Genomic DNA, 6,387 nt, shown 5'->3' with positions numbered 1-6,387 from the left:
AATTAAAATGGTATAAAAATGTTAATTGATAGAATTATTATTAAATGCACATTACTTTTGATAGAGCTTGTAAAAATTTTAATAATGATTTGAGAAACGATATAGAAAAATTTATTATATTTTCATTACTAAAGTAAATTTATAACTTTCTAGTTGTATAACATTGTTTTCAAAATAGAACATGAATAAAAAAATTATTGTACAGTTTTCTAAATTTTGCTGATATAAATCATAAGTTCCTACTTTACTGTCGTGGCACTTCATAAATCATGGCTTAAGATGGATGAACTGATTCTGTGAAGTGGATTATGTTTCTCGGATTATGGAAACTAAAATTTTCTTTCTCATAATTTGAAATCGGGTGGTTTGTAAAAGGATCGACATCTTTCATAAAATACCTAAAATTAAAATTAAAAAAAAAGAAGAAACTATGAGAAAATAATTATTATTAATTAGCGTTTAAAACTTAAAAAATGAAAACAACACCTTTAAACTTCTATCTTTTACTACTTCTTCCACATTGAGCTCATTCTGCATAAGTCTCAACTGTAACAAATTATAATACAGAATTAAAAAGTAATTTATTAATATACAAATCTGCATTATTATAAAATGATCTNTTATAAACATTTAAATTGTAATTAAATATTGTTATAATCATACATTTAGGACTTTTTATATAGTTTGAGATTTAAGAATTTTTATATTCTATATTATAAAAGTTTAATTGTAAGTTTCGTTGAATGTGTAAGATATAAAACAGTTATTTTAATTGGAAAAATGTACAATTAAATGATTTATTAAAGATGTAAATCAACAAACTTTGCATTTATACTGTGTTTTACACATAATATTAACATATAACATTGTTGAATAGATGTGAATGGATCAAAGTTAGATAAACTAACTGATTGACGGCATGCCGCAAAGAGTTCTAGCATTGAGAAAAGGTGGCGTGGGTGGCTGTATCCTTCACCACCCCATTGTGCACCTGGAAAACCGTTAATGGGCTTGCTAAAGATTCTCGTAGAGTCCACAAGGCAAAAAGAGTTAAAAAAAATGGTGGTCACAAAGGTAATATCTCAATTGCTCATGCTACTCAAGTTCAAGTCCATCAGACCCAAACCTACATTCCTCCGAAATCACATAGATATATCAAGCTTCATCTCTGACTATGTAACACCCTGTTGTGGGCTTAACTGAACACATTACAGGTATGTCTGTAGGATGGAAAGATATTTTTAGATCAAATTTATTATATTTTGCGATCATTTTCAAGTAAAAACGGGGGGTGCTGAGGTGGATAAGTCCCTTCAATTTATGTCATATGCAGTATACATAATGCTTTCATCACATAAACATAGGCTACTGTTACTTTTACACTTAAACTGTAGCAGTGCTAGCCGGGAAAAAGAAAAATACCAATTGTTTTAGTTTGCCCCTCTAGCTCCCCCCAATGATTTACTCCTGGCCACGACACTGCTCCAGCTGTGATACAAAATAAAGCGGTGTAGGGAGGTTCTAACAAGATTAATGTCCCCTCTTTTAAGAGATTGTCCGCTTTCAACGAAGCCTCATGTTAGGGGAATGTAAAAAAATGCGAAATCTACCAGAAGAGGGGAGGAAGTTTTATTTATATTCATATAAATAGCGGATAATTTATTATAATTCGTGAAAACTGCACTTTAGATGAAGTATTATGACGTAATTTATCTTCAACGTAGGAGTTGCAGATTAATAATAAATTATTATATAAATCGGGTATGTCATGAAGTTCAAGTTCAAACTACTTTCACGCTGTCTGCTCTGAATAACAAACGAATGCTGGTGAAGATTATTATTAAATATCAATTAAGCCGAATTAAAGGGATAATTATAATGATTTTTGAAATATTCGAGCGTTTTTAACAGGCTCGATCTCTCAGGCTCTCGTAAGACTATGCTAAACCAAAATTTTCATACAGATATGGGGCTTTATATTGAGATTCCGCGATATAGCAAGGCTTTCGGGGCACTCCTATACTATCAGAAAGCAGTTTACTATGATTCGGTGTGAGGTTCCATCTCTCTCGGAGCCAAAAAAAAAAAAAAACGGACTAAGTCAAGTAAATACAGGTTTCCACCACTTATGAAAGTAATACAGCTAAAGTTTCTTTCCTTATCAGATTTTATGCATTAAAAAATAAACATAAATCTTATATTTTCTCTCTGTTCGGCACCTAGGAAGGTCTTGTCTTTCTTTCGGTATCCAATAGCAATGGGAAGCTTACGTTGCACATTCATTCTTCGCATCGTATGTAAGCGCCTAACGTCGAGAAGGAGCTGAGGATGTTTTCATCTTAGGGAAAAAATTTGGGGACTCATAATGTAATAACATCTCTGTAAATTTATTATTATTTTTACTAACGAAAAATGTCAAAAGGAGGCCCGCGAAAAGGTCTCATACAAGCGCTGACGGCCCTACCAGAGAGTAGCAACAGATGTATTTACGTACCGCATGACTTCAAATATGCCACGTGAGATTCTTGTTATCCTTGGATACCGAAACTCCTACATAATCGAAAGTAGTTAAGTTTAGACCCTTGGCCCAAATGACCTTGGTTGTACCCTTATACTGACTCTTACCTGTACGGTCACTTTGTCGCAGAACGTAAGATTAATTAATCATTTAACCGCGCGATTCCGGTTTACACAGGTTTTACTATATATATATTCCTTGCACATATAAGCCAATTTTATCATCGTTTTCGTAAGCATCTTCATTATCATCATAAACAATTCTGGTTTGTTCTAAGAACCTGTTCCGGAAAGCACCAATTTAAATAATGTTACAGGTTATATTTCAATTTATCGATGTCAAATAGAAAGTGTGCTTGCAAAATTCTATTGTATTGTAATGTGTACATTTGATTTTATTCATTAATTTGTAAATAATTAGGGGAGACCCGAATTAGAACGTGCAAACCTACATTCATTTCTATACCTCTAGCTAGCCTTGTGGACGAAGAGCACACGTTTAGGTATTGTATATGTGAGAATGTAAGTGCATTTATCGCATTCACAACTTTTTCCTGTACTTATGTAATTAAATAAGTACGGGGCAGAGCCGCCTAAGACTCCTCTTCTCTGGCTAACCTACTAATACAGTACGAGTACAATGAATCATAAATTAATGAATACAATGAATCATTTAAATAAACGTTTATAATGAATCCTTAATATCTAGGAAGAATTCAGGGCCGTCGAGAGAGGTGAACTGGGAATTTTCCTGTGCCCGGAGAAAATTTAGGGCCCTGTCAATCTAGGATTTTGAGAATATGGGTGCTGCTCAAGGCAAATTCAGGGGGACCAAGGCACGTGTCCCCCCTGTTGCTTTTCGGAGAATGTTAGTTAAATTATCTAATCTTCCTAAACCCCCTGTGGTCCATACTATGGGTCACAGGGGACTTATCACAGCACCGTCTTTCCCTCTCGCCATAGGAACTGTACAGGTTCACTATGGATCCCACAGTGGTTCCTATCTTTATAAACTTATTATTTTTACTAACAGAAAAACTTTAAAACTGCTTTTTAAAGAAACATTCTACGTATTTCATTTGGTCTCTCTAAAAGGCAAAAGGAGCTAGCTCTATTCCCGGGCCCCATATAAGCTCTCGACGACCCTACTAAGAATTAATCAATTAGCAAAAGGATTTTATTGAGGATTAAAAAACTAATAATAAAGATCGAGGATTTTAGACCCTATATCTAGATTTTTTTCTATTGATATTCCTCTAGAGAATGATTAATAATCTATCGCGCGATCAGAATGGTTCCCACATTCTATTCAGCAGTCTCCTCCTCCCACTTGTCGTTCCTGTTATTCATCATCCCCGATTGTGTGTCAATCCAAGTTACTTCCACAACATCGGCCGGGATGGAATTCCTAGAATCAAGTTTTTATAAAAACAGGAACACCTGCAGCTCAGCTGTCTCGAAAAGAAAACATTAACATGAGAATCCGTTTACGTTGCAAGTTGGGGAGACCGCTATAGAGAGAGAGAGGTGGACCTCCCATACACACACATATTTCGAAGAAAAATGCTATGAATTGTCTAGTATTTGAGCATATAAAAAGTTAATTAACGGCATTTAATATGAAATCAATTGCAGGGCCGGATTTGGGAGGTACGCAGGGCACTGCACCCCCTTCTTAGGGTTTTTTCTCGAGTAAAACCCAATACTTCTGATAATTTCCTTTCCGCACACCACCTAGATATTTCTGGATCAGCTATTGCTCAACTGTAATCATCATCGAGATCATTGGGTTCATCGTGGCTTTCAGAAATGGATGGAATACCATGTTGCAAGACTCCAATTCATTTATCTCAATTCTGAATGACGTGAAGTATTATACACAGTGACTCAAAAGTTAATTAACCGTGTTTTGTACCTTGTATTAAGGGAACACTTAGAATACGACTGATAAAATGAGTTTAGAACAATGCGTTTTCTATACGAAATAGTGTAATTTGGATAATTTCCAGGTAATTTGCATATTTATGCAAATAATAAAACATATTCTGTGATAAGAAACTTCAAAATACAGTAACAGGAGAAAAGATGTGACAAGCTTAAAGCTCAATTCTTCCCACAGCTGGTTCTTACATCAACCTTTCAAGGATGGAGGGGGCCCATCTACTAGTCAACCGAGTGTAAGGAGATTAGTGGGAACAACTGTTACGTCACTTCTAAAAATACCGCCAATTCTACTCATCTATACAATAGAAACTCTATAAACAAGTAGAAAGATAATACAAGGAAATTTTATATTCGTAAACATTGTTTACGAGTAGATGTATAAACAATTAGTGCAAGTAGAACCACTCAGGAGGTCCTTGGAATAATACATATTGGGGCCCCATAGCAAATTAAAACTAAACGAAAATGTATATGATTTCCTAGATAATCAGGATCCCGTGATTATCCCTCCTCTGGATGTCCCTGTAAGTGCGTGCATATAACCTAAATCAATATGAACGGGCAGACAATTACTTTTTTTTTAATAGGAGAAGTATATAGTTTAGGAGTATTCGGGAAGGGCCTTCACGTAACCATAAATACATAAAAAAAAGACAAATATAATGGGCGCATTGCCTAGTAAAACGGCTTTAGTAAAGCTGGATAAAGAAGCAGACAATACAGCTGAATAAACAAGCAACCTGGGTATACAGAATAGATTTAACTTAGAGATAAGTATATAAAATAGGTTTTTACAACACCAGAGCTATACGATCGGCCTTGATTTTGTCAATTAGGGCCTATTTTATTGGTAATGGGTCTTGCTTCACCATGTGACTGAACGTGTAATGAATATTAATTAGGGTTTTCAAGGGAATTCGTCTCAACTTACTCGTGTAACAAGACCAACTTATAGAGAATGCCACAAGATACGGAGCTCGATTAGTGAATGTATTGAGAGAGTTAAATGGTACGAACATGTTCGACTCTCAACGTGTTTGTGTTGCTGTACTCGACACTAAATATCCAGGGCAACTTAATACGGAAAAGGAAATGATCAGTAATTACATCACATTACACTGCGATCGTACAGATTTAAGCAATATATTCTCCACATTAAAATCTATTAAATAATTCCAATGCGTTGAATATTGTATGATCACACACAACCGCGTGGATAGACAGCACGAGCTCCTCCTCCCCTAAACATATTTCACCAGTGGATCCGACCCTCCAATATTTTTATTTGGGGAGATTTTTCCCCTTCCCTCCTCCACACGACACAATGATATGTCCTTACAAAGAAATTTACTTAAAAAAAGGGAGTTTCGGGCTCCCTATAAAGGTCCTACAGCATCGTCTTTCCCTCTCTTCCCTTTAGTTGTTACATGTCAATCTGATATTGGCGTCTATTGACATGAATAGTGTGGGCGTAGATCTATGTATACATAGAACAGAGGGCACAGATACCACACAACAAAAATTAATAGTATTGTCATTGGCCCGTCCCCCAATATATACACACATCGATGCTGGTGAGGAACAAGTTCAATTAGAAAAAAAGTAGCCACCTTTATTAAAAAGACTTAAATCTGAACGGGGAGAATACAGAAGTACCCAAAGGGAGTTTTAACTGAAAAATTAAAAATATTTGAATAGTTATAAATGCCTTTTAGGGACCCGTCTATTAATTAACACCACTTTATCATCACGTGGAACAATTTCGACAAGGAAACTTGATTCGATAACTTCCTTATTTAATAAGTTTTTTTTTTTGACGTGTATAGATTTCATGTGCGGCAGGTAATGAGTAACAGTGAGAGACAATGTTACCCGCATTTTTCGACCTCTCTCGAGATACGACACGGGACCCCCGTGTCTCACTCT

At 35.4% G+C, this 6,387-nt stretch overlaps 1 long non-coding RNA gene across 1 annotated transcript; it reads right to left on the bottom strand.

The window, feature by feature from the left end:
• Positions 1 to 340: 340 nt before the first annotated feature.
• LOC111635897 lies at positions 341 to 548 on the bottom strand. Its single transcript, XR_002758455.1, has 2 exons — positions 487 to 548; positions 341 to 398 (listed from the first exon to the last, which is right to left on the bottom strand). It is a non-coding gene; the product is annotated as an uncharacterized LOC111635897 (long non-coding RNA).
• Positions 549 to 6,387: the final 5,839 nt, after the last annotated feature.

The sequence above is a fragment of the Centruroides sculpturatus genome, unplaced genomic scaffold (genome assembly GCF_000671375.1).
Source record: "Centruroides sculpturatus isolate CEXI.00-Female unplaced genomic scaffold, Cexi_2.0 scaffold1006, whole genome shotgun sequence".
In the NCBI taxonomy this organism is placed as follows: Eukaryota; Metazoa; Arthropoda; class Arachnida; order Scorpiones; family Buthidae; genus Centruroides; species Centruroides sculpturatus.
Note: the sequence above shows the minus strand (reverse complement) of the source record. Positions and strands in the feature narration are given on the sequence as shown.